General features: G+C 37.3%; 1 protein-coding gene across 14 annotated transcripts in view; it reads left to right on the forward strand.

The window, feature by feature from the left end:
* The first annotated feature begins 4733 nt into the window (after positions 1–4733).
* Positions 4734–8319, forward strand: part of LOC135223632 (phosphofurin acidic cluster sorting protein 2-like) — a 250623-nt gene continuing 247037 nt past the window's right edge. For 13 of the 14 annotated variants that reach the window (XM_064262247.1, XM_064262249.1, XM_064262252.1 and 10 more), the window contains exon 1: positions 4734–4936. The gene's annotated coding sequence lies outside the window, so the exon portion shown is untranslated. The remainder of the gene's footprint in view (positions 4937–8319) is intronic. The other variant, XM_064262248.1, reaches the window with a different exon arrangement.

Raw genomic sequence — 8319 nt, forward strand, 5'->3', positions numbered from 1 at the left:
CAGTGGATGTGTCATGGAATGGGAATTTACTGTTACTATCAATTTCACATACAATTCCATTTTTGAATGTTGTGAATCTAAATAATCAAGAACTTTGAGGATATGTTCGACATATCTAAAGACACGATACAGATAAAGTCTTCTATAACCTAAAGGTGTTAGCTTAGCTTGATATGAGGTGTAAACACAGAAATCTTAGGGAGCGTTTTGAGCAATGTCTGAAGTGTATTTTAGTTTGGCCCATATATATATATGTATAGTATATATATATATATAATATATATTATATATATATATATATATATATATATATATATATATATATATTGCTAAAAACTGTATTCACAGCGCCATTACCATGCCACATAATTGTTTTGATGAGGAGAGGGGTTCTTCATGTTTATGTATGCCATTTCTTATTCTCTTAATAATAAATGCGAGTAATTAATAGTATACTATAGTAAATTAGTTATAATGTGTAGATAGATTTTTGTCTAGAAATCGAATTATAGCTATGACGGTGACGTTATTGTTTTTTATGTTATTGGAAGTTACCTTCAACTTTTTTGAATGTGGAAACGTGAAACGTGAGTATTTGCATGGTAAGAATAAGAAGGAAATTAGCTGATGATTTTTCGTTAGTTTGATACTCTATATACATACACACACACACACACACACATATATATATATATGTATATTATATATATATATATATATATATATATAATATATATATGTATATGAGTATGTAGAGAGAGAGAGAGAGAGAGAGAGAGAGAGAGAGAGAGAGAACGAACCGTAGCTCTGCGCATTATAAAACCAAAAAATTCCCGAGGGTGCGTTTTACGTGTGTAATTGTCCCTCATCCCTCTTATTGAGGACATGCTGTGTCTTGAAGTGACCTTTGCAGCCGGAGGGTTTTGGGGGTGAACGGCGGAGAGAGAGAGAGAGAGAGAGAGAGAGAGAGAGAGAGAGAGAGAGAGAGAGAAATAGGAGCAGAATTTCATGTGGGATTCCGTGGAGCGAACGGAAAAGGAACCTTTGTTGCAAGTATTAACTTTGGTATGGGATTTATTGACGAATTCCAGTGAGGGTAGTAAGGGCATCCTGTATCAGTGTTGATTCAGCTCTCCTTCATTTCAGTTGAATCAAGGTAATGAATTTGAAAGTTTGCCAACTTCCGATTCTTTTGATATTCGTCTTTCGTGGAAGACTTTGCTATTCCATTTGGAAGAAATATCCTCTCTGTCTTTTGCCTCCAGCCTTTTGAAAAATATTTTTAAAAATCAACCCGTCATTTTTATTGCAAACATTTTGAGGAAATCATTTAGCCATTTTCATCTTGAAAGATGTCTTAAAAGTATAATCCCCCCCCCCCCTTTTTTTTTTTATCTTGTTTGAAGATATTCAGTTGGTATTTTATCATAAGGTTTTGAAAATTAATATTATCCCACTTGTGATGTTTTTTTTAAATATCATTTATCCGTTTCTGGCCATATAGAATGTCACGAAAATCAGTTTAACCCCATTTTCATTTTTTTAAATTTCATTTAGGCTCTTTAGATGGGAAAATATCTCTTAAAAATAATTGAGTTTTTTTTAAGATCATTTAATATAGCCCTTCATCTTGAGAATTTTCCTTCTTGTCATGCAAATAAATTTTCTAATGTATCGTGAGAATATTGTCTTGTGCCAGAGTTATTTCTTTACACTGATATATGATTTAACTTTCTTATCACATTTTTTGCCAAGACAATTTCCTTTTTGCACTTATTGTTATTATTATTATTATTGTTTTTTTTTTTTTTTTTTTTTTTTTTTTTTTTTTTTTTTTTTTTTTTTTTTTTTTTTATTTTTTTTTTTTTTTTTTTTTTTTTTTTTTTTTTTTTTTTTTTTTTTTTTTTTTTTTTTTTTTTTTTTTTGCTCTATCACAGTCCTCCAATTCGACTGGGTGGTATCACACTCTTCTGCATGAGTTCTGGAGTGGAGCTACTTCAGCCTCTATTTTTTCTAGATTCCTTTTCAGGGATCTTGGGATCGTGCCTAGTGCTCCTATGATTATGGGTACGATTTCCACTGGCATATCCCATTATCCTTCTTATTTTCTATTTTCAGATCTTGATACTTATCCTTTTATTTTTTTTCCCTCTCTTTCTCTTCAACACTGGTGTGCCCATGGTATTGCGACATCAATGAGTGATACTTTTTTCTTGACTTTGTCAATCAACGTCACGTCTGGTCTGTTTGCACGTATCACCCTATCCGTTCTGATACCCTAGTCACAGAGGATCTTTGCCTGATCGTTTTCTATCACTCCTTCAGGTTGGTGTTCGTACCACTTATTACTGCAAGGTAGCTGATGTTTCTTGCACAGGCTCCAGTGGAGGGCTTTTGCCACTGAATCATGCCTCTTTTTGTACTGGTTCTGTGCAAGTGCCGGGCATTCACTTGCTATGTGGTTTATGGTTTCATTTTTCGTATTGCACTTCCTACATATGGGAGAGATGTTATTTCCGTCTATCGTTCTTTGAACATATCTGGTTCTTAGGGCCTGATCTTGTGCCGCTGTTTATCATTCCTTCAGTTTCCTTCTTTAGCTCTCCCCTCTGTAGCCATTGCCAATTGTCATCGCTGGCTAGTTCTTTAGTCTGTCTCATGTATTGTCCGTGCATTGGTTTGTTGTGCCAGTCCTCTGTTCTGTCTGTCTGTGTCTTTCTCCTGTCTCTGTATATTTCTGGGTCTTCGTCTACTTTTATTAGTCCTTCTTCCCATGCACTCTTTAGCCACTCGTCTTCACTGGTTTTCAGATATTGCCCCACTGCTCTCTTCTCGATGTTGACGCAGTCCTCTATACTTAGTAGTCCTCTCCCTCCTTCCTTTCGTGTTATGTATAGTCTGTCCGTATTTGCTCTTGGGTGTAGTGCTTTGTGTATTGTCATATGTTTCCTGGTTTTCTGATCTATGCTGCGGAGTTCTGCCTTCGTCCATTCGACTATTCCTGCGCTGTATCTGATTACTGGCACTGCCCATGTGTTTATGGCTTTATTATTATTATTATTATTATTATTATTATTATTATTATTATTATTATTATGTTGTTGTTGTTGTTGTTGCTGTTGTTGTTATTGTTGTTGTTGTTGGAATTGTGAGTCGGTTACTGTTTTTCTTAATGAAAAAGCCAATTCATTGGACTTCTAATGGTTTAAAAACAATGTACTTCCGATTTTATATCGTTTTCAGCTTTTCTGTTTAATATTATTCTCTTATTCTCCAATTGGAATTTACTGGCTGCCTGGAATTTTACGTTTATGCAGTTTTGCTTGTAATATTTAACCAAATACGATTTCTGCTTCCATTTTAATGGTTGTTATAATTTTTTCATCGTTTCCATTCTAGAAGAAATCACTTGCCTAAACAAGACGTAGATTTTCTATTGCCTGTAACGTGATAATAAGCATCCTTATTATTAATCATGATCTTCACAATATTCTACAAGCACGTGCTTGCATTTGTGTGACAGAAACCACGTTCTCCTTTATATGTTAATATTAAATGTATATTATTGCTTTGTGGAGAACTTGCCATGAATTTATGTGGAGAACAGTGTGGGAATCATCAGACACACTTTTCTAGTCATAGCGAACGCGAGGTTACCAGAAGTTATTTACATATAGTATTTTGCGTGAATCTTCCGTTATGAAATATAAAACCGCAGCAAGATCAAAGGCTTGAAATGATAAGTTATTTACATATAGTATTTTGCGTGAATCTTCCGTTATGAAATATAAAACCGCAGCAAGATCAAAGGCTTGAAATGAATAAGTAAAATACATTGTATTCAGTTTATAGAACCTTTAACGTGAAATATGTGCATCATGCGATGTGGTCTGAACCCCTCCTCCTCCTCCCCTCCCCTCCCCCCCTTTTTTTTTTTTTTTTTTTTTTTTTTTTTTTTTTGTTTTGTTTTTTTTTTTTTTTTTTTTTTTTTGTTTTTTTTTTTTTTTTTTTTTTTTTTTTTTTTTTTTTTTTTTTTTTTTTTTTTTTTTTCGTGCGACCTGACATGCTGTGGGACCTGAGGGCATATAATGTGAGCCAGAGCTGCCTGGCAGAGAAAATGTATGTTAACGTAGTTTGGCAGTGAATTACTTGTTGTTTCCTCCGAATGTAATTATCATTAGGGGCGGCATAACCATGTTTATGACTTTAAAGACGATCACTTCAGGGCTGGTCTGAGCCTCCCTTTGATGTACGTCAAAAGCTTCGTTTCTGCATTAGCTTGTGTCCATCATCAGGTTACATGTATACATGTATGTAAACATCTACATATTGCTACTAACCTCTTTCTTGACTGATAATGATGTTATTTATGTGTGTGATCTGTACATTTATGTATGTGACTATTAATGTTTGTTTTTGCTTAGTAAATATCTTTCACGTACAATAGTTCATTATTTTTGAGTTGTAAGAAATCGTTGAATTCCTGTTCTTCTGCGCTCTGGCTCTTTCGGGGAACAGTGTTTATCATAAAGCCATTGAGGTGGTTCGAGTAAGGGGGCCAGCTAGAAAACCTGTGCGCGGGTGGTACCATGAATGCCCCCCCCCCCTCCCCCCGCGTCTCTCTCTCTCCCCCTCCCCAATTACCTCTCTCTCTCTCTCTCTCTCTCTCTCTCATGCGCGCGCATCCCTCTGCCTTCATCCCTCACTTCCCCTCACTCACACACTCTCGCACACAACATAGGTGGCCGGGCCCCTGGGGGTCTCATTCTCTGCTCGAGCAGTGTTCTCACGACCGCCGCCAGCGAGGGGAGTCTCCTCTGGCGTTCATCCGCGTTGCCCTCACTTGTACACCTCTCTCAGAGTGACATAAAGATATTTCCCTTCATCGTCGCGTACAGCAACCAGCATTGCACCCTTCGGGGTAGTCAGTCGCACGGTATGGTTAAGAGGCTTCGGCTTCTCTCCTGGAAGAGCGTTTCACGTCTCGGAGTGACCGTAATCGTTCGCTTACTGAAGTGATAAATAATGAATTTGAAAGGCTGATGAGGGGAGTGGCCCTTCGTTGCCAAGACCAGCTGTACGTGTTGAGTGTGTTTGGCAGTGTCATTCTCCCTTTCTGTCCCCCTTTTTGGATGCGCCACTTCCCTCATCATGACCCCTTTCCCCTTGTCGTTGGGGGGAAAGATCACGTCCCATTATTGCTCCGATGTGAGGGGAACGTGATCTTTATAGTAGGGCAGCAGGAAGGCCGTCCGTCGCAAGTGACGCTTTTGCAAAACCTGTTTTTTGAGGGAGGCCAGGTTTTGAATAACCCTGTATTGTGTTGTCGTCGTCAGTCGTGCAATAATAGGAGGGGGAGTGGCGGTGATCACTGTGTGTGTGAGTGAGCGAATGTGTCGCATACTTCTGCCTCTTGATTCACTGATGATGAGGCTGTTACCGGTGGCCACTTGCACGGAGTATCCGATCATTTTGTTGTCATCAAACAAATGTGTTCATTTATCGATGTAATGATATGGCCATTCGATCTGACGATCGTCAGACTGCGAAGACATTGACTGCTTACAGAGGTTAGTTCAAGAATGAACTAGCAAGCAAAAGCCAAGTCATCGCCACCATCACCATCATCGTCACTGCACTTGGAGACGACACCATCAGAGGACGGAAGAGATCCAAACTTACGCAGTTGGATCTCTCCGAACTACACCTGTTATTATGTCTTGACTTCGTCTTTTTTTTTCTTTTTACTGCTGTTCATCCCTCACCTAGGGAAAATATACAATGTACATGTGTTCACGTGCGTATGGTACAGGTATGCTAATGCTTGCCTAGGAAGCTCTCTTGCCTCTCCCAGGTGGTCTCAGGTTTTATTTATATATTTTATTGTAGCATTCAGTTTTGGGTTCTTTTATCTAAACAGTGAAGTAAGTACTGGTTAGGGTTAGCGTTAAGGCCGAAATGTGACCTTTGGGACTTCCTACTTTTACCGTCATCACAGCAGATGCACTGCGTGTGTGTGTGTGTGAGGAGGAGTTGTAGATGTAGTTTTTCCTTGTATAACCCTACTGTGCATCATGGTAATAACGTGTGTAAGGTTGGTTACAAATATTTGCATGCATGTACTTAAAATTTTTAACATCTTGTACACACGCGCACACACATTATGTGCATATATATATATATATATATATATATATGTATATATATATATATATATATATATATACACACACTTTATTGGGGATGTGCTTGTGCTTGCTGTCGTGTCTTCACCATTGTGCGTATGGGTAGATATGTTTCTTTAATTCTCCATACTTATTTTATTTGCCTTTTGCTGTTTGGAAAGGCTTCGGTTCCATTTTATTCGTATACGGAGTGACTACGTAAGGTTTACAGACAAACGACTGATGTGGATTATTGAAAATTTGGCGCTTATGGTCTCGAAAACAGCGACCGGTACCACCCTCTATATTTATTGTATTTCTGTCTTTATATGTTCACCATATTGTGAGGGACAATACGAACACCTGAGGTCATTTTGTTGAAATTTTATTATTTTTTAAAATATGACGATAGATTTCGATGTAACTTCCGTATGTAGGCTGCTTAATCGAGCTTGACTATTTAAAAAAAAACAAGCAGAGAAAACCAAACCGAATTTGTCGTTGGTAAAGAAAAAAAAATGCAGAGAAACCAAGCCAAGATTGTCATACGTACACACAAGTGGTAGTACATCAGTAATTAGAAAGCATTTATGAAGTCGAACCTTCTATTTCCGGTATTCGCCGGTATTATGGGTGACGCCTGCTGCGGAATTTAATTACCAGAGCGCCTGGGAAAATTGTTCATAAATAGTGACATGCTTGCATTTATCGGCTCGACTGTCGCCGTATGGGAAATCCATTTACTTGCTGAAAGTGAAACAGTTATTTACGGCAAAATCTATAGTACAGTTAACGGAATCCTGTTGTTAATACCGTTATGATTTTCGTAGTGGAAAATGTTGATTTAGTATAACATCATTGGTTTCATTGCTTCTAAAATGATTTATTATAATATCACAGGTTCCATTGCTTCTAAAATGATTTATTATAATATCACAGGTTCCATTGCTTCTAAAATGATTTATTATAATATCATTGGTTCCATTGCTTCTAAAATTCTGTTTATTTTTGTGACCACTGCCTTTGATTTTTGTGGCTCTCATTGCTGTTTATGTAAGTTTGTATATGTTTGTTAGTTTATCATTATTCATATACTTTCTTCTTCCTATACTGTTCCAATGTTTTGTATGTTGGAGTTTGATTCATTGGAAACTAACTTTGCAAGTTGTTGAAAGTGACTGTTTATAAGTAATGGGAAAATGATACCAATGGTATACAAGTAATAACAAAATCTCCCAGTTATTCTGGAATTACTCTGCTCCATATAAGTGTGTGTTTGTTTTGTCACCGATGGAACTGAGTGCCTCCTCTCCACGACATTGCAACTGTCAAGTTGGGAAGCAGTTGCCAAACTTGTTCTTTCCGGAAATTTACTCTCTCTCCTCTCTCTCTCTCTCTCTCTCTCTCTCAACGATTTTATAAAGGTTCTAGAATGATGTTGCTGTAGTGAGAACCATGTTGATGAAATCTATTAGAAACAATTCATTGGTCATTGTATAACAACAGTGTCAGTTGGATGTATTGTACCTATTCACTTCAGTTTCTGATTTTGTCTAATAATACGATGTTTTGTACAGTATTCTCAGTCATTTTTGTCTTATAATACTGTATGGTGGGTATGTGTGTTTCAGCTGTTCTGAGTGGTAAGTCTGTGTATTTTATGAGAAAATAGATTTTCGTGGTGGTGGACTATGTCTGTAACAGGAGAAGAAATATCTTCCATGTAGGCAAAAGGACCTGCTTTTAAGTGTTTCAATTTTTGCAACGGTATGTGATGCAAGGAAACGATCGTCTTGTCTCTCTATTAATCAAACTTTCCCAGACAAAGCCGCCAGTTTATGTTACCATTTTTTTTATAGATATAATAGGTTTTACGAAGTATACTTACATCGCAAGAGTGTAATATATAAAATGTTGTTTAGGTTCGTTCCTGTTGATGTATAATGATAATTGATTTCCTAGCGGCCTTTTTGAGACTTGTGTATACTTCTCTATCCCATCCTTCTCTAGGGATTTTCAGCACTCGCTGAGGCAAGGGTGCCCTAGGTCCCGTTTTACGAGTCACAGACACACATTACATACACGTGTGTGTGTGTGTGTGGTACAGGTGTGGCGTACAACAAGTAGTTAATTTAGGTTAATTAGGTCACTCTAC

Source organism: Macrobrachium nipponense, chromosome 10 (assembly GCF_015104395.2).
Source record: "Macrobrachium nipponense isolate FS-2020 chromosome 10, ASM1510439v2, whole genome shotgun sequence".
In the NCBI taxonomy this organism is placed as follows: domain Eukaryota; kingdom Metazoa; phylum Arthropoda; class Malacostraca; order Decapoda; family Palaemonidae; genus Macrobrachium; species Macrobrachium nipponense.